The following is a 20,398-nucleotide window of genomic DNA, read 5'->3' as shown; positions in this document are numbered from 1 at the left end:
AGGGGACAGGACAAGTGTGACCGGTGGCAGCAGCAGGAGCTGGTCACCAGTCAAGCCCAATATCAGGCAGGTGGCTCTGACCCACAGCAAGAGCCCTCCTCGTGGTCTTGGGTTCTGTGCTGGGCCTCTTCCTGCAAAGCCCTCTATGGGAGCAGGGCAGGGAGCAGAGCCCCCAGGGCTCCAGGGCAGGGAGAGCCCCAACCTGGACACTCCTCATCCAGATGGCACAAGCCTATCTTCCTAAGGTCTGCCCTGCGACCCTGAGTCTGACCTCCCCCTGATGCTGATCTGGTCTGCTCCTTACCCCACCCAGCACACTGGGGGTTCTTTCTGCACTGGCTCCAAGTAGGTCTTGGGGAATCACCTGGACGCATACCGTGTTGAAGCCAGGACCCTGCACACAGCTTCTGGAGAGTCCCATGAGCCTTGCAGCTCTTAACTGAAAAGGAGATTGGAGCCTCCCAGGCTTGACCTCCTCTAGGGTCTCATGCATGCAGGGTGAGGCTGCAGTGAGAGGGTCTAGTCTCTGAGTTGTGCTTCTGAGGTTGGAGCCTATGGGGATCTGTGGAGGAGAGCTGGTCACATCTGGAGTGGAGGTGGGGCCTGCCTCCTGTTGGCTTGGGACACTAGGGGACTCTGAGCACCAGGTGCAGCACCACCCAGGCTCCTCGCCCTGGTGGGTCTTCCTGCACTGAGCCTGTGTCCGAGCCTGCCTGGTCTAGGCATAAGCTCCTCGGCTGTGGGGCTCTGAGCAGGGCTGGATGGTGCCTCCCGTCTGGCTCTCCAGAGCTGGCCTCTGGGCTGGGGCAGGGCCCTGACTCGAGTCAGACCAAGCTGCGGCCCTAGGCACAGGTGACAGCAGGCTCTGCAGCTCACTGCAGCCTCAGCCGGCCCAACCAGTCCTGTCTCTCTGGGCTCAGCTGCTAGTCTGCATGCTGAGAACGCTCCTGCTCCACGGGCGCCCACATACACAGCTGGACACTGACATCGAGCTTGAACCCAGTCTCTACTTTTCCATCAGTGCTTCTTCTAAGTCAGGTTATACAGCACCCCTGCCTTGAAGCCTTGCAAGGCCTCAGCGTGGGCCGCATGGGGGATGTGGATGGTGGTCATGCCCTTGCTCCTCCACCCTGACCCTGTCTCCAGAAGCTAAAAGCACACAGCACCCCATGCTGTGGTGGTCACAGCAGCAAAGCCCAGCATCCCTGCTCCTGCTCAACATCACTCTACCCTCCCTCTCTTCCCGGGGTATCCCCAGTCCTAGGGAGCTCTGCACCCAGTAGCCCTCAAGTGGCCCATGGTCTGGGCTGCACTCCTGGGCTGCTGGACACCAGATGCCCCTGTGCATTGCTGCCGCAGGACAGTGAGGAGCTTGGCTGGTTCCTGCCTGGTGCAGGACCCCACCTTCCCCCAGAAGGGATTGCTGTGCCGGGCACGGACCCTGGGCCTGTCCTGTCTGGCTGCTTTGCCCCCTCACCTGCGGTGGCCATGTCTCCAACCTCGGGCTGGAGGCAGCAGAGCAGGCAGCTCACGGAAGGTGCTGTGGCACTTCCCTAGCCTGTGCTGTGCCCTTGGCACAGGGCTCTGGGCAGCCTGGCCTGGCCCTGCTCTAACTCAGCTCAGGAGTGGCAGGGTTCCATAGGACGGAAGCAGATGGTCAGAGTTGGCTCTAGAGGAGTGGCTCCAAGAGGTGGCCTGAGAGCTGGACAGAGGGCACAGGTGCTGGGAGGGAAGGAGGCCTGTGGTCCTGGAGGGGAGCGAGGTGCAGAGGCCAGGACCGGGTCAAGGCAAGTGGAACTGCTTCACGCTGCTTCCAAAGGCCTGTGAACTGGTTTCAGGATCCTAGAGTGATTCTTGCTTCACCCAGGACTCTGAACCAGGGGCCCAGGGTGCTGGGCTCTGTTCAGATGGCACATGGCTCCCTGTACCCTGGTGAGCCAACTGGTGTGGGTGGTGCGTCTAGGTTAAACTCACAGAAGAGGAATTTCCACAGGGTCTACCTGCCAGCTCACAGCTCCGGCCAAGCTCCCTGACATCCTGGGCCACAGACCAGCAGGCTGCTGGCCAGGGGCCAAGGGCCTCAGTGATAGCTGCACAGAAGAGCCAGTCCCTGCTGCCTGCCCCTCTCCCCTGCTGTGGCATCGTGGGAGAGTAGGTCTGCTCTCCTGGCTGGGGTCAGCAGTCCTCCACCAGCATGTGGCCACTGTGGGGGAGCTGCTCACTGGCCATGCTTGCACAGGCTGCCCAGTTGCTCAAGACACTGTGGGCCATGGCCAGGCCAAGGCCTCCCCTGGAGTGCTCTGGGGATGTGGCTGAGGGCCCTTTGGACCCAACAGGCTGCTGTCTGCCTCTCTGGAAGGGGAGGTCAGGGTGGCATACTGGAGGCATGTGCAGGGGTGACGGCAAGGCCAGGCCTGCAGCCAGCACCAAGGGCTGCACACCGGACACCTGGCTCTCTGCAGCCTTAGCACACAGGCTTGCTGTGAGGGCAGAGACCCCCACGAACACCAAGCGAGGGCGAGTAGGGCGGATGTGCGGATGTGGTTGGAAAGCCAGCACTGACCCAGCCTGGTGCTTAGCATGCAGTGCAGCCTATAGGAAGGGGTGGATGGAATTGTTCTGCAAGGTCCGAAGCAAATGGGCCCTGCTGGGAGGCCAAGTTCTCAGTGGAGGCGGATGTCATTGACACCACCCTCCCCTGGCTTGGAGAAGACACGGGAACCAACTCTTGGGTTTTATGTCAGCACCCATGTCTGTCTGGAGCCAGGCCTGGGCTGGAGGTTGGCCCTCGGATCTCCTGCTATGCCAGGCAGGTGCTCAGGATGGGTGCTTCCCAAGGCTGTCCTACAGAGCAGGAGCTGGCTGTGGGGCCTGAGTCGCTGCAGGGACACGCAGGCTTCTGAAGATCTGGGAAGGGTCAGTGCCTGCATTTCATGGATGAAGGGTCATATCAGAAAAAGCATCTGCATCCCCTGGGGAGTCCAGCTGTTCCTGGGGAAGGCTGGGTCCCACCTCTAGCCCTCCTCCACGAGCGTCCTGGCTTCTGTCTTTATTGGTTTGGGGCACAGGATGGGACTGCTGGGGGCCATTTCCATGTTCTGAGTCAGAGACCAGAGGCCACTTTCCTAGCTAAAGTCCTTGATTTGGGGACATTGAGGGAGTGCAGGGCAAAGAGGAACAGCTGCAGCCCCTTTGGCAGGTGGTAAGGGCCTCTTGGTCAGTCCCTGGGGCACGGCTGAAGGACCACATTTGCTGGCCTTCTGACCTGGCCCCACCCACCAACACGGGCTCCTACAGTGGACTGCTGGGCGGTTCTTACTCATCTGAAGGGTCTCTGCTGCTCAGTGAGGAGGTTCAGCCCTGGTGCAGGATGGAGCACGGACTCTCAGGTTACAGCAGGGAGCTTAGGGCAATAGTACGAATCCCAGGACGTGAGATTGCCCACTTGTGTTAAGATGGAACCTCAGATCGTTGCTGACTTTCTGTTTAGAGTTGACAGCATCCCAACCTGCATGGGTAGAACCTTCTATCCACAGGGCCAAACACAGGTCCAGAAATATCTGTCCCACGTCCTTCCAGGTTCCAGAAACACGCCTGACACTTCAGCAGCAGTGTCAGTTCCGACAGGGGCCACAACTCTGTGAACGCAACGAGAGCCCCCAGGACCAACTAGCTCTGAAACTCAGTTGGGACAGTTGAAATTTCCCAATCCTATAACCCAAAGAGGACGGGTCTCACTGAAGAGCTGCTGCAGCGTGTCCAGGAGCAGCCCTGAGGGGGGCTCCTGCTTCCTGACTGTGGAGACAGAGGGCTGGGAGGCTCCACCCTGAACAGCAGGGGTGCCAGGGGTGGGTGAAGTAGGTGTGTCCACACCCGTTGGCACTCGCCTCCCTCAGGGTGGACAGTGGTCTCAACACAACCTGTCTACACCTTCACACTGAGCTTGTTGAACGTGGGCCTCCTGGTACCTGCAGGCATTGGGCACAGTTTCTTAAACCAGGAATGGAAACTCTGGTTGGGTTTCAGGGCCACTCCAGAAATACTAAGCAGGAAGTCCTGAGGCTAGAACAGGAGTTTTCACGGACTGTCCATTCCTCTCTGTTCCTGTTATCCAGGAAGGTAGAAGAGTGAAAGCTGGCCAGTTGGCTTCATGAAACAATCCTGCTTCCCAAACCAGATAAGAACACAAGACGAGAGAATTACAGGCCTACCTAACTTACAGATATAGCTGCTGAAGCCGTGTATAAAGCATTAGCAAATCAAATCAAAATGGTATTTTAAAAATATACCATTAGCAAGTAAACTTGATCTCAATAATGCAAAGTTGGTTCAACAAGATCTGTCACCAGGATTCACCATGTCAATAAACAAGAAGAAAAAAAATCATATTATCGTTTCAATGTAGAAAAACACCAGAGCAGGTCTAACACATATCTGTAATGAAACTTGGTAATTAGGGATATAAAAGAATTTGTTTCCTTTTGGTTCTAGGGGTGGAACCGAGGGCCTTGTGCATGCTAAGCACAAGCGCACCCGAGCCCCAGCCCCTGACAAGGGCCCGCTGCCCCTGAGAAAGCACACGGGCTCATCACATCCAGTGAAGAGATTTTAGCCTTGTCGATGGCCAGTGTGACCACTCCTGTCACTGCGGTTCTAGGGTCCAGGTCACTCCAAAAGGAAAGAAAAAGAAATGAGTGTAAGGCCTGGAAGAAGAGACATGCAGATAACAACCACCTGCTCAACCTGAGAAAGACACAAGGACGGACTGGAAACAGATACAGGAGCTCAGCAGTGTGGGCTGCCAGTCCACTGACTCCAGAGCGTCTCTAGCAAACACCCAAAACACCAGAAACAGCAGGAAAACTCCCCACCAGCCCAGTGTGGGACGAAAGCCACCCTCGTGTGTACTGTGGTGCCTGGGCCTGGACAGAGACACCTGGTTTCAAGGGAGGCTCAGCCACCAGACATTTGTGGGCCATGCTTCCTTGGGCAGTAGGCCTCCAGAGACCAGCAGCCTCTCAGGAGGAAAAGGAAGTGGGCTTGTCCTACACACTGATTTAAAAAGCTGATGTACTATTTCTCTCTGTCTCTTTTCCTACCTGGTGCAGGAGGTTGAACTCAGGGCTTCTCACGTGCTAGGCAAGTGCTGAGTTGCCTAGGTTGGCCTTGAACCTGGGACTCTCCTGCCTTGGCCTACAGAGTCACTGGGATTGCAGGTGTGGGCCACTAGATCTGCTCCTATTCTTCAGACAGAACCTGAGAGTCTGGGAGGTGGCACTGCATCCGGCACCTGTCCCTGGGGCTGCACAAGCACTCCTGGGCCCTGGAGAGAAGCCCTCTACAGTAATGACTTCCCTTAGGCTTCCCTCAGGGCCACAGGGCAGAGTCATTAAGAGGCCTTCAGGGACCTGAAGGGAACTAGGAGCGTCCCAGGGAGGAGACCTGCCTGCAGCCTTTTCTGCGCGCTCCTCATCGGAGGTGGACCCAGACCTCCCACCAGGAACTCGAGTGGGTGAGCCTGGGGCCACAGGGTGGGTCCTCGAGTGGAGCGTGCTGCTTGGCAAGTGTCTGGGTGTCACCAAGCACCGGCTCCTTTAGAGGCAGCACAGAGGCGCCCTTCCCTGGGCACAGAAACCGTCCTCGCCGGCTTGCTGGCGGTCCCTCCGCCTGGTTCTGGAGGGTGCCCATTCAGATTTTTGGCCACTTTCTCCTGGGTGTGTCTCTACTTCTGAGCTGTAGGTTTCTTCTTACGTCTGGATGCAGGTCCCTGACGGGTATTCGGATACTTCCATTCAGACGGTGGTCTTCTCACCTCCTCCACAGCGGCACTTTTGACTTTGGCACTGGGGGCTGAACCAGGGGCGCGGTCACTAGGCCGCACCCACAGCCTGGTTCACTTTTCGTTTTGAGACAGGCCTCGCTGAGTTGCTGCAGCTGGCCTGAACCTGCGGCCCCCTGCGCCCCCGCAGCTGGGGTCACGGGCGTGGCCGCCGACCCGGCTCCCTCTTTTTGGCATTGCTTTGTGGAAGTGGGATGGGGAAGGTGGGCTGGAAGCCGTGCAGGAGGCACCAGCCTTTCACCGCCAGGACGCCGCTGCAGGTCCCATCGGGGTGCCCTTTGCCAGGTGAAAGCTCCCTTCTCGCACTGGGGTTGTGGCTCAGTGCCAAAGCGTGTGCCCGGCACTTGTGAGGCACTGGGCTCAATCCTCAGCACCATGTAAAAACATATATGTATATCTATATGAAATATAAATATGTAATATATAAATATGTAAATATATATATATTTTTTAAAAGCTCCCTTCAAATCCTAATTTTCTGGGAGTTTTTCTTAATCATGAATGCTTGTGATACATGATAAATATATATTTTGGTTTTTGTCCCTATTTACTGGCATATAATTGCTTAGGCCCTTGCAGCTGTCCCTCAGTGTGCACAGGGGTCAGTTTCAGGACACCCCTGCTTCCTCAGGCCAAACGAGCTGCAAGTCCTTACATAAAATAGTGCAGGGTTGCACATGACTTGCACAATCCTCTCTGTAGACTGTGAATCCTTTCTGGGTTGGTACAGTGCCCATACAACGTGAGTGCTGTGTCCATAGGAAGTTCTGTGGCACTGCTGGGGGGGGACGCCCCCACACACCCAGTACACAGATGCCATCAGGAACACACTTCTAATTCCCAGCTGGCTGATTCAGAACTCAGGACAGGGTGGGAGGGGTTTCCTGAGTGCCGCGGACGGGAAGGAGCCCCTTTAACCACACGTGCGCATGTCAGACGTTGCTGAGCCCTGGGGGTGGCCCTGGTCAACACTGGCCCTGATGGAGCCTCCAAGGCAACCCAGGAGGAAAGGAGGGGCCTGAACTCCAGTGGGCCGGGGGCAGGGAATCTGCCAGACCCTCACACCTGGCCCGGGCCTCCTTCCACCTGGTGCTCCTGAGGGTGTCCTTCTGTGATGAACTGGCGAGAAGGCAAGGCTTTCCTGGGTCCTGTGAGCCGTTCGAGCCATGACTGAACTCGGAAGCGGGTCCTGGGAGCCTCTGTTGAGCCAGGGAGGGTGGTCAGCAGCACAGTGACCATCTGGACTTGGATGGTGTCTGAGGTGGACTCTCGGCCTGTGGGGCCTGACGCCCTCTGACCTAGTGTCAGAGTGGCGCTAAACTGGAAATGGCATCTGAGTGGGCATCTCTGGAGTCTGCAGCAGGACCCCTGCTGCCCTTCCAAGCCCCCTGCCTCTCTGACCGGCTGAGTTCCTCCTGAACTCCAGGACCACAGGTCTGACAGACGACCCCCCGCCATGGAAACCAGCACCACCCCCCAGAGGCAGCAGCAGCAATGTGCTCGCACCATGACTCTGCACGGCCAGCACCAGGTGACCACCAGCCAGGTCGTTAACCAAGGCTGCCTGTCATGCCCCCGACTCTCTCCTGTGCCTTCCCTGTAGAGCCCTGAAGCCAGGCTGGTGGCCAGAGGACAGCCTCAGACCTGTCCTCCCCCTGCGGCCACACAGAACAGACTCCGTCCTCTGTCCCCAGCTTTCTGCTTGGTTCCTTTGTGGCCAGTGGCCAGGACTTGGTAAGGACCCTCAGCCTATGGGGCCTGACGCCTTCTACAGGAAGCTGGAGTCCAGATGAAGTTGAATTGTGGGACGCGTGGCTGTGTCCTTAGAGAATTCAAGGACTGCTTGGGGTGGGAAGTGCCCACAGGTGGCCCTGGGGCAGCTCGGGGCACAGCACTTGCCTGGCATGTGTGAGGCCAGGGTTCCATCCCTACCACCAAAAAAGCCAAACGAGCCCCACACACTTAGGAGGAGGAGAGGGAAGTGTGGCTGCTGTAGCAGAGGGGCAAGGCTCCCGTGCAGCCGAGGGGGCGCACACACTGCCCACCAGCGGGGGCTTCTGTGGTGCTGGGGTGCCCAGGCCTTGCACCTGTGAGGCAAGTCTGCCACCAGCTACTCCCCAGCATTAGATCCCAGTGCTTTATGGAATTTTTTCTTTTTCTGTCTGTGCTCACCGGGGATACCGGCCTATGGTCCTCTCACCAGGGATACTGGTCTATGATTTTCTTGTGATGTTTTGTTTGGTCTTGGTCAGGGTCATGACAGACTCATTAAATGAGTTAGAAAATCTTGCCATCCTGCAGTTTTTGAAAACGAATCTCTGTGGGATTAATATCATCTCATTATTTTTTTGGTGGGGGGAACCAAGGTTTGAATCCCCAGGGTGCTGCTCTGCCACTGAGCCACATCCCCAGCTCTTTTTCATTCATTCATTTATTTTTAATTTAGAGACAGGGCCTCGCTAAGTTGTTAAGGCTGGCCTTGAACTTGTGATCCTCCTGCCTCAGCCTCCTGAGCCTCTGGGTCACAGGGGTGTGCTACTGTGCTTGGCCCATCTCTCAATGTTTTCACAGACTTCACAGGGCAGGAGCCTTCTTTGGGAAAAGGCTTTAAGTTACAAGTTGTGAAGCCAGAATTGGGGACAGGCAGTTAGTGTAGAAATAGGGATCAGGTTGAGTCAAGGAAATGGAGGCCATAAACGCCATCTACCTCTGGAAGTTGGAGACTGCCCCTGGAAGAATGGAATGTCAAGGATCTCCGGAGCCCATTAATTACCAAATTTACCTGCCCTTATCAAGGACTGCAAGCAAGGAGCTGCTAATTAATGCCCCCTGGGCCCTTGCCTGGCTAAATCACTTTGGCCCTCCCCCTGCCCCATCCACTTCTCACCTGCAAAAGGAGGCCCAGTCACATAGGCAGGAAGGAGAGCTAAGGGGGGAAAGAACTGGAGAACAAGAGAGACCTCAGCCTATAAACGATGTAGGGTGTGCTCACTTCTTGGGACTTTAGGACGTCAGCCACGGCCCCCTTCTCCTCCCTTCTCCCTCCCCGGAGGAGTCTGTACTATCACTTAGTATGGTGCTTCTCTAGTGCTCGAACTTCAACACTGAGGAAGCAGGACTCCTGCCGTAAGTGAAGCGGCGCTGTCAGCTGGACTGCCCTCAGGCCAGGGTTCTTCGTGAGCAGGCTTGGTGGTCTGGTTGTCCAGGCCATTCTGTCACACGTGAGAGCCAGCCTGTGCGCGCCTCTCATGGTCTTCCTCACAGGACCTGTGGCGACTGCCCTTCGCCCCTCAGGTTCATGGCCTCTTCCGCTCAAGAGCTCTGGCTGGGGCTGAACCCAGAGGCGTCTACCACTGGGCTTCACGCCCAGCCTTTCTGTTTTAAGTTGAGACGCAGCCTTGCCTGGTGGCCCGGGCTGACCTGGAACTGCCCTGGGCTTACTGGTAGACATCGCTCGAGGAGGCTGAGACCAGTGGGCCACAGGCTGTTTAGAAGTGCTCTGTCTACTTTCAGACTGCTTGCAGGCCTCTGCAGGCATCTTCGTTAGCCACTGTTTCCAGGTCCATATGCCACAGCCTCAGTCCTCTGGATTCTCTGAGAGCGGTTTTGTGGCCCGACACCTGACCTGCACTGGGAAGAGCGTGTGCTGTTGCCTGACAAGCGGTCCAGTGCCCACCCGTCAGGAGGAGGCTGAAAGTGTCAGGGACAGATCACTGAGCTCATCCATTCTAAGATTCCAATCAGGCTTACTTTCAGGCCATGCGCCACTCCATGAAGTATGGTAGGTGTTTCAAGGAACACGGCAGAGGGTGGTTCTACAGCCAGGAAAGGGTCAAGGAAGGTGGAAACAAAAAGAGCATTCCACAGTCACTTTCTTTGTGAGGCTGAACAAGGAGCCTCGACAACAGAAAGTAACATTGTTGGTGGGGCACAATGGTGCACGCCTGCAATCCCAGAGGCTTGGGAAGCAGACGCAGAAGGACTGCAAGTTCAAGGGCAGCCTCAGCAATGGCGAGGCGCTGAGCCACTCAGTGAGAGCCCGTCTCTAAAAAAACACAAATCTGGGGGCTGTGGCTCAGTGGTCGAGTGCCCCTGAGTTCAATCCCCGGTACCACGCCTGTTCCCCGCAAAAAAAGAAAAAGAAAATAACTGATTGTCAACATCAGGTTACTTCAAGTTGACCTATGTGAAACGATCACGTCGATGCAAGCTGCCGGTGTGGGAAACTGGGCTGTTACAGCGCTGACTGTGGTTCTGTGTGAACGTCAGGCCAGCCTCTTGCTCAGGTTCAGGTTGCACTTGGAACTTCAGCACAAGCGACTCCATTTTGATGCCTGGCCTGTTCTAGTGGGCCCAGTGCAGAACCCACTGCACAGCTGTGCCAAGTCTCCACAGATCTTGCCTGCTTGTCACTTGCTGATGGATGGGACCTGAGTTTCCACCTCCTTCCTCCTGAGTGTCTGCTTCCGGCGCCTCAGGAATGTGCACACTCAGGACTGGCTGTGCTACCCTGGCCTCCAACTCCTGGGTGAAGAACTCCCTCCTACCTCGGACTCCAGCCCTGACCAAGGCGTGTGCCACAAGCCCTCTTCAGCCCTGGAGGGGCTGCTGGGTGCAGTGCTGTGGACAGAGCCCAGGACTTGGTGGTGCTGGGCCAGCTCCACCACTGGCTCCACCCCGGCCCAAGAGGGTTCCTCAGGACAAGGCACGGTTGAGTCTTACCTTTTTCCTTCCAGAGTGCTCATGGAGTGTTTGGGTCCTAAAGCTTAAAGGACTTATTTATTTACTTGTTTATCTACAGTACTGGGGATTGAACCCAGGGTGCTCCACCACTGAGCCACACCCCCAGTCCTTTCTATTTTTCAGTTTTTAAATTAATTATTCTTATTATTTTTGTTCTGGTACCAGGGATTGAACCCAGGAACACATAATCACTGAGCCACATCCCCAGTCCTTCTTATTTTTTATTTTCAGACAGGGCCTCCCTAAGTTACAGAGGCCGCCTCGGCCTTCAGAGCTGCTGGGATCACGGGTGAGCACCGCTGCGCCCGGCCAGCTGTTTTTTCTTCTGAGACAGGTCTGGTAAACTGCCCAGGCTGGACTTAGGATCCCCCTGCCTCAGTCGTGCAAGCTGCTGGGATGGCACGAAAGCACTCTGCACTGAGCTGTATCTGCAGAACCACTGACCAGGTCCTTCTGCTGTCCCAAACACCAGGTGGCAGTTAGGCATGGGTGTGTATGGGCCAGGGGTTCAAGAAAATACGCAGTCCAGGCTCATCAGTTAAGAGCGGCCCGCCTCAGTGGTGCTCACAGAAGCAGCTGACAGGACCGCCACTCGGGACCCCTGCCTGGTCTGGGCCCGCAGATCGCTCCTCTTAGAGCAGGAGAAGACAGATACATCCGAGGGAGGCCAAGGACATGTCTGCTCAGGAGGGCCCGAGGCCAAACTGTCTTACTCAAGACCCCACACAAACCAGCCAGACCAGAGATGCCCAGGCTGGGGAGGCAGGAGGACGGAGACCAGAGCCCACCACCATAAACGCCGTAAAGGCAGCTCCAGTGAGGACCTGCTGCCAGCCAAGATGCCACCAGCTGCCCTCAGGTGGTCAGCTAGTGTAGACAGTCCTCCAGCCCAGCCTGGAGGTGACACTGTCGGGGGCCTCCGGACAGCCTCCCCCTCACACGGAGCTTGGTCCTCCTTCTGAGGGACTCTGGGTCTCCCGTGGAGCCTGGACCCTCTCCTGTGAAGACATGAGAGCTTACCACACACCAGCACCACCCCACTAGGACCTGTCTTGGGCTCCCCTGCTCACCGCCTGAGTTTTCTGTTTTTAATTCTGTACTTTTCTTTTGTTAATCCCACCCAATGAGTTTTTCTTATCAAATATTGCATTTTTTTAAATCTCTAGGGGTGTGTATGTGTGTGTGTGTGTTCTGGCGGTACTGGGTGCTGCTTCTAGGGTGCTCTGCTGCTGAGCTGCATCCTCAGTCCTTTTTTTTTTTCTGTTTCTGAGACAGGGTCTCACTAAGTTGTTGAGGCTGGCCTCAAACTTGTGATCCTCCTGCCTCAGACTCCCAATCTGCTGGAATATATAGGAGTGCACCACCATGCTGACCTCAGTTGGTTCTTTGAAAACATTTTCAACTGCTCTTCTCATTATGTACATTTTTCTTTAAATATATGAACATGTCGTTCTTTCTAAGTTTCTATCTCTAGTCCTATCGTCTCTTGCCTTTCAAGCCTGCACTTCCTGCCCCTTCGCATCTTCTGGGATTCGGATGCTGGTGGGCACCTGCTCCCCTCGCTGTTTCTGCAGCCCACAATGGGCCTCCCAGGGGAAGACCAGACATCCTGCAGTCCACCCTGCCTGTCCTCCTCCAGAGGCCCACAGGCCTGTGCTACCTGTGTCCAGCTCTTTAGTTGCTTATGGGGGAACCTTAAAGACTGGTCTTCATAACTACAGTCTTGCAGAAGAGACGTGCACGCCAGCCCATCTGTGTACCCAGAACAAATACCACTCTAACAAGCAGGCCGGCAGGATTATTTCTTCATGTATTTACTTTGCTTTAAAAGTGACTTCAATGTTGGTTACTTACTTTCCTGAGTGGAAGTAACAATTTCAAAAGACCTACTTGGGCATGGGTTTCTCAAAGCTTAAAGGGTCCTCTGTACTTGTTAAGAAGACTCAGACCAACTGGGTGGCCACACCTGTACCCAGCGACTCAGGGAGCTGAGGCAGGAGCATCCTGAATTTGAGGCCAGACTCAGCAACTTGGCAAGACCCTGTCTCAACATAGAAAATTAATATTTGCTGATGACATGATTCTATATTTAGAGGATCCAAAAACCTCCTCCAGAAAACTTCTAGACCTCATCAATGAATTCAGCAAAATAGCAGGCTGTAAAATCAACACGCATAAATCTACAGCATTTTTATACGCAAGCGACGAAACAGCTGAAAGGGAAATGAGGAAAACAACCCCATTTGCCAAAGCCTCAAAACAAAAAAAAAAAAAAACTTGGGAATAATCTAACCAAAGAGGTAAAGGGTCTCTACAATGAAAACTACAAAATACTGAAGAAAGAAATTGAGGAAGACCTTAGAAGATGGAAAGATCTCCCATGTTCTTGGATAGGCAGATTTAATATTGTCAAAATGGCCATACTACCAAAAGTGCTCTACAGATTCAATGCAATTCCAACTAAAATCCCCATGACGTACCTCACAGACATAGAGCAAGCAGTCATGAAATTCATCTGGAAGAACAACAGACCCAGAATAGCTAAAGCAATCCTTAGCAGGAAGAATGAAACAGGGGGTATCACAATACCAGAACTTCAACTCTACTACAAAGCAATAGTAACAAAAACGGCATGGTATTGGCACCAAAATAGACAGGTAGATCAATGGTGCAGAATAGAGGACACGGACACAAACCCAAACAAATACAATTTTCTCATACTAGACAAAGGGGCCAAAAATATGCAATGAGAAAAGATAGCCTCTTCAACAAATGGTGCTGGGAAAACTGGAAATCCATATGCAACAGAATGAAACTAAACCCCTCTCTCTCACCCTGCACAAAACTCAACTCACAATGGATCAAGGACCTCGAAATCAGACCAGAGACCCTGCATCTTGTAGAAGAAAAGTAGGTCCAAATCTTCACCTTGTTGGCTTAGGATCAGACTTCCGTAGCAGGACGCCCATAGCACAAGAAATAAAAGCAAGAATCAACAACTGGGAAAGATTCAAACTAAATAGCTTTCTCTCAGCAAAGGAAACGATCAGCAATGCGGAGAGAGAGCCTACAGAGTGGGAGAATATCTTTGCCACTCATACTTCAGATAGAGCACTAGTTTCCAGAATCTATAAAGAACTCAAGAAACTCTACACCAAGAATACAAATAACCCAATCAACAAATGGGCTAAGGATATGAACAGACACTTCACAGAAGAAGATCTACAAGCAATCAACAGATATATGAAAAAATGTTCACCATCTTTAGTACTAAGAGAAATGCAAATCAAAACTACACTAAGGTTCCATCTCACCCCAATTAGAATGGCGATTATCAAGAATACAAGCAACAATAGGCGTTGGAGAGGATGTGGGGAAAAAGGTCCGCTCATACATTGCTGGTGGGGCTGCAAATTAGTGCAGCCACTCTGGAAAGCAGTGTGCAGATTCCTTAGAAAACTTGGAATGGACCTACCATTTGACCCAGCTATCCCACTCCTCGGCCTATACCCAAAGGACTTAAAATCAGCATAGTACAGAGATACAGCCACATCAATGTTCATAGCGGCTCAATTCACAATAGGCAGACTGTGGAACCAACCTAGATGTCCTTCAATTAATGAATGGATAAAGAGACTGTGGTATATGTATACAATGGAATATTACTCAGCTATAAAGAATAATAAAATTATGGCATTTGCAAGCAAATGGATGAAATTGGAGAATATCATGCTAAGTGAGATAAGCCAATCTCAAAAATCCAAAGGACGAATGATCTCACTGATAAGCGGATGATGACACATAACGGGGGGTGGGAGGGGGGCAAGAATGGAGGAAGGAGGGACTGTATAGAGGGAAAAGAGGGGTGGGCGGGGTGGTGGGGGGGAAGGAAAAAATAACAGAATGAACCGAACATCATTACCCTACGTAGATGTATGAATACGCAAATGGTATGCTGTCACTCCAGGTACAAACAGAAACAACATGCATCCCATTTGTTTACAATAAAAATAAATTTAAAATAAAAATAGAAAATTAAAAGGACTGGGGTTCCGCTCAGTGGCAGAGCTCTGGCCTGGCACGTGCAAGGCCTGGTTCAGCCCCAGCGGCAAAGAGGAAAGACGAGGAGTCAGCATGGCACTGGCAGCCAGGCTTGCCCACCCCAGCAGGACCCTGACCACCACGCTGGCTCCTTGCATGTCTTCGGCTGCGGTCAGCTGCACACAGCTCTGGAGGTCACAGCATGACTGGCCCTCTCGCCTTCAGCTGCGGGGCAGAGAAGAGGTGGAGGCGATGCTGAGGGGCAGGGCAGGAGACCCTTGGTTGCGGGGCGGTGAGGACGGCTGGGGAGGGCCTTGCTGGCTCTGAGCCGAGGGAGTCCTCTGGTCAGCACACAAGTGGGAGGACCAGGCCGGCACGGCACCATGCTCTGGGTGAGTTCACAGTCACAAACTGCTCTCCTGGACGGCGGTCTGTCTTTGCTCCTCTCGCTCTTTCTCTCAGTACTGGGTCTGACACGCAGGGTGCTCCACCACTGAGCCACACCCCCAGTCCTTTCTATTTTTCAGTTTTTAAATTAATTATTCTTATTATTTTTGTTCTGGTACCAGGGATTGAACCCAGGAACACATAATCACTGAGCCACATCCCCAGTCCTTCTTATTTTTTATTTTCAGACAGGGCCTCCCTAAGTTACAGAGGCCGCCTCGGCCTTCAGAGCTGCTGGGATCACCGGTGAGCACCGCTGCGCCCGGCCAGCTGTTTTTTCTTCTGAGACAGGTCTGGTAAACTGCCCAGGCTGGACTTAGGATCCCCCTGCCTCAGTCGTGCAAGCTGCTGGGATGGCACGAAAGCACTCTGCACTGAGCTGTATCTGCAGAACCACTGACCAGGTCCTTCTGCTGTCCCAAACACCAGGTGGCAGTTAGGCATGGGTGTGTATGGGCCAGGGGTTCAAGAAAATACGCAGTCCAGGCTCATCAGTTAAGAGCGGCCCGCCTCAGTGGTGCTCACAGAAGCAGCTGACAGGACCGCCACTCGGGACCCCTGCCTGGTCTGGGCCCGCAGATCGCTCCTCTTAGAGCAGGAGAAGACAGATACATCCGAGGGAGGCCAAGGACATGTCTGCTCAGGAGGGCCCGAGGCCACACTGTCTTACTCAAGACCCCACACAAACCAGCCAGACCAGAGATGCCCAGGCTGGGGAGGCAGGAGGACGGAGACCAGAGCCCACCACCATAAACGCCGTAAAGGCAGCTCCAGTGAGGACCTGCTGCCAGCCAAGATGCCACCAGCTGCCCTCAGGTGGTCAGCTAGTGTAGACAGTCCTCCAGCCCAGCCTGGAGGTGACACTGTCGGGGCCTCCGGACAGCCTCCCCCTCACACGGAGCTTGGTCCTCCTTCTGAGGGACTCTGGGTCTCCCGTGGAGCCTGGACCCTCTCCTGTGAAGACATGAGAGCTTACCACACACCAGCACCACCCCACTAGGACCTGTCTTGGGCTCCCCTGCTCACCGCCTGAGTTTTCTGTTTTTAATTCTGTACTTTTCTTTTGTTAATCCCACCCAATGAGTTTTTCTTATCAAATATTGCATTTTTTTAAATCTCTAGGGGTGTGTGTGTGTGTGTGTGTTCTGGCGGTACTGGGTGCTGCTTCTAGGGTGCTCTGCTGCTGAGCTGCATCCTCAGTCCTTTTTTTTTTCTGTTTCTGAGACAGGGTCTCACTAAGTTGTTGAGGCTGGCCTCAAACTTGTGATCCTCCTGCCTCAGACTCCCAATCTGCTGGAATATATAGGAGTGCACCACCATGCTGACCTCAGTTGGTTCTTTGAAAACATTTTCAACTGCTCTTCTCATTATGTACATTTTTCTTTAAATATATGAACATGTCGTTCTTTCTAAGTTTCTATCTCTAGTCCTATCGTCTCTTGCCTTTCAAGCCTGCACTTCCTGCCCCTTCGCATCTTCTGGGATTCGGATGCTGGTGGGCACCTGCTCCCCTCGCTGTTTCTGCAGCCCACAATGGGCCTCCAGGGGAAGACCAGACATCCTGCAGTCCACCCTGCCTGTCCTCCTCCAGAGGCCCACAGGCCTGTGCTACCTGTGTCCAGCTCTTTAGTTGCTTATGGGGGAACCTTAAAGACTGGTCTTCATAACTACAGTCTTGCAGAAGAGACGTGCACGCCAGCCCATCTGTGTACCCAGAACAAATACCACTCTAACAAGCAGGCCGGCAGGATTATTTCTTCATGTATTTACTTTGCTTTAAAAGTGACTTCAATGTTGGTTACTTACTTTCCTGAGTGGAAGTAACAATTTCAAAAGACCTACTTGGGCATGGGTTTCTCAAAGCTTAAAGGGTCCTCTGTACTTGTTAAGAAGACTCAGACCAACTGGGTGGCCACACCTGTACCCAGCGACTCAGGGAGCTGAGGCAGGAGCATCCTGAATTTGAGGCCAGACTCAGCAACTTGGCAAGACCCTGTCTCAACATAGAAAATTAATATTTGCTGATGACATGATTCTATATTTAGAGGATCCAAAAACCTCCTCCAGAAAACTTCTAGACCTCATCAATGAATTCAGCAAAATAGCAGGCTGTAAAATCAACACGCATAAATCTACAGCATTTTTATACGCAAGCGACGAAACAGCTGAAAGGGAAATGAGGAAAACAACCCCATTTGCCAAAGCCTCAAAACAAAAAAAAAAAAAAACTTGGGAATAATCTAACCAAAGAGGTAAAGGGTCTCTACAATGAAAACTACAAAATACTGAAGAAAGAAATTGAGGAAGACCTTAGAAGATGGAAAGATCTCCCATGTTCTTGGATAGGCAGATTTAATATTGTCAAAATGGCCATACTACCAAAAGTGCTCTACAGATTCAATGCAATTCCAACTAAAATCCCCATGACGTACCTCACAGACATAGAGCAAGCAGTCATGAAATTCATCTGGAAGAACAACAGACCCAGAATAGCTAAAGCAATCCTTAGCAGGAAGAATGAAACAGGGGGTATCACAATACCAGAACTTCAACTCTACTACAAAGCAATAGTAACAAAAACGGCATGGTATTGGCACCAAAATAGACAGGTAGATCAATGGTGCAGAATAGAGGACACGGACACAAACCCAAACAAATACAATTTTCTCATACTAGACAAAGGGGCCAAAAATATGCAATGAGAAAAGATAGCCTCTTCAACAAATGGTGCTGGGAAAACTGGAAATCCATATGCAACAGAATGAAACTAAACCCCTCTCTCTCACCCTGCACAAAACTCAACTCACAATGGATCAAGGACCTCGAAATCAGACCAGAGACCCTGCATCTTGTAGAAGAAAAAGTAGGTCCAAATCTTCACCTTGTTGGCTTAGGATCAGACTTCCGTAGCAGGACGCCCATAGCACAAGAAATAAAAGCAAGAATCAACAACTGGGAAAGATTCAAACTAAATAGCTTTCTCTCAGCAAAGGAAACGATCAGCAATGCGGAGAGAGAGCCTACAGAGTGGGAGAATATCTTTGCCACTCATACTTCAGATAGAGCACTAGTTTCCAGAATCTATAAAGAACTCAAGAAACTCTACACCAAGAATACAAATAACCCAATCAACAAATGGGCTAAGGATATGAACAGACACTTCACAGAAGAAGATCTACAAGCAATCAACAGATATATGAAAAAATGTTCACCATCTTTAGTACTAAGAGAAATGCAAATCAAAACTACACTAAGGTTCCATCTCACCCCAATTAGAATGGCGATTATCAAGAATACAAGCAACAATAGGCGTTGGAGAGGATGTGGGGAAAAAGGTCCGCTCATACATTGCTGGTGGGGCTGCAAATTAGTGCAGCCACTCTGGAAAGCAGTGTGCAGATTCCTTAGAAAACTTGGAATGGACCTACCATTTGACCCAGCTATCCCACTCCTCGGCCTATACCCAAAGGACTTAAAATCAGCATAGTACAGAGATACAGCCACATCAATGTTCATAGCGGCTCAATTCACAATAGGCAGACTGTGGAACCAACCTAGATGTCCTTCAATTAATGAATGGATAAAGAGACTGTGGTATATGTATACAATGGAATATTACTCAGCTATAAAGAATAATAAAATTATGGCATTTGCAAGCAAATGGATGAAATTGGAGAATATCATGCTAAGTGAGATAAGCCAATCTCAAAAATCCAAAGGACGAATGATCTCACTGATAAGCGGATGATGACACATAACGGGGGGTGGGAGGGGGGCAAGAATGGAGGAAGGAGGGACTGTATAGAGGGAAAAGAGGGGTGGGCGGGGTGGTGGGGGGGAAGGAAAAAATAACAGAATGAACCGAACATCATTACCCTACGTAGATGTATGAATACGCAAATGGTATGCTGTCACTCCAGGTACAAACAGAAACAACATGCATCCCATTTGTTTACAATAAAAATAAATTTAAAATAAAAATAGAAAATTAAAAGGACTGGGGTTCCGCTCAGTGGCAGAGCTCTGGCCTGGCACGTGCAAGGCCTGGTTCAGCCCCAGCGGCAAAGAGGAAAGACGAGGAGTCAGCATGGCACTGGCAGCCAGGCTTGCCCACCCCAGCAGGACCCTGACCACCACGCTGGCTCCTTGCATGTCTTCGGCTGCGGTCAGCTGCACACAGCTCTGGAGGTCACAGCATGACTGGCCCTCTCGCCTTCAGCTGCGGGGCAGAGAAGAGGTGGAGGCGATGCTGAGGGGCAGGGCAGGAGACCCTTGGTTGCGGGGCGGTGAGGACGGCTGGGGAGGGCCTTGCTGGCTCTGAGCCGAGGGAGTCCTCTGGTCAGCACACAAGTGGGAGGACCAGGCCGGCACGGCACCATGCTCTGGGTGAGTTCACAGTCACAAACTGCTCTCCTGGACGGCGGTCTGTCTTTGCTCCTCTCGCTCTTTCTCTCAGTACTGGGTCTGACACGCAGGGTGCTCCACCACTGAGCCACACCCCCAGTCCTTTCTATTTTTCAGTTTTTAAATTAATTATTCTTATTATTTTTGTTCTGGTACCAGGGATTGAACCCAGGAACACATAATCACTGAGCCACATCCCCAGTCCTTCTTATTTTTTATTTTCAGACAGGGCCTCCCTAAGTTACAGAGGCCGCCTCGGCCTTCAGAGCTGCTGGGATCACCGGTGAGCACCGCTGCGCCCGGCCAGCTGTTTTTTCTTCTGAGACAGGTCTGGTAAACTGCCCAGGCTGGACTTAGGATCCCCCTGCCTCAGTCGTGCAAGCTGCTGGGATGGCACGAAAGCACTCTGCACTGAGCTGTATCTGCAGAACCACTGACCAGGTCCTTCTGCTGTCCCAAACACCAGGTGGCAGTTAGGCATGGGTGTGTATGGGCCAGGGGTTCAAGAAAATACGCAGTCCAGGCTCATCAGTTAAGAGCGGCCCGCCTCAGTGGTGCTCACAGAAGCAGCTGACAGGACCGCCACTCGGGACCCCTGCCTGGTCTGGGCCCGCAGATCGCTCCTCTTAGAGCAGGAGAAGACAGATACATCCGAGGGAGGCCAAGGACATGTCTGCTCAGGAGGGCCCGAGGCCACACTGTCTTACTCAAGACCCCACACAAACCAGCCAGACCAGAGATGCCCAGGCTGGGGAGGCAGGAGGACGGAGACCAGAGCCCACCACCATAAACGCCGTAAAGGCAGCTCCAGTGAGGACCTGCTGCCAGCCAAGATGCCACCAGCTGCCCTCAGGTGGTCAGCTAGTGTAGACAGTCCTCCAGCCCAGCCTGGAGGTGACACTGTCGGGGGCCTCCGGACAGCCT

General features: G+C 52.8%; 1 protein-coding gene across 1 annotated transcript in view; it reads right to left on the bottom strand.

The window, feature by feature from the left end:
* The window catches only part of CCDC57 (coiled-coil domain containing 57), a 100,737-nt gene that overhangs the window by 2,760 nt on the left and 77,579 nt on the right, over nucleotides 1-20,398 (bottom strand). The window lies entirely within an intron of this gene.

Source organism: Sciurus vulgaris (assembly GCF_902686455.1).
Source record: "Sciurus vulgaris genome assembly, chromosome: 3".
Classification (NCBI taxonomy): domain Eukaryota; kingdom Metazoa; phylum Chordata; class Mammalia; order Rodentia; family Sciuridae; genus Sciurus; species Sciurus vulgaris.
This window is presented reverse-complemented; position numbering and strand designations above follow the sequence as displayed.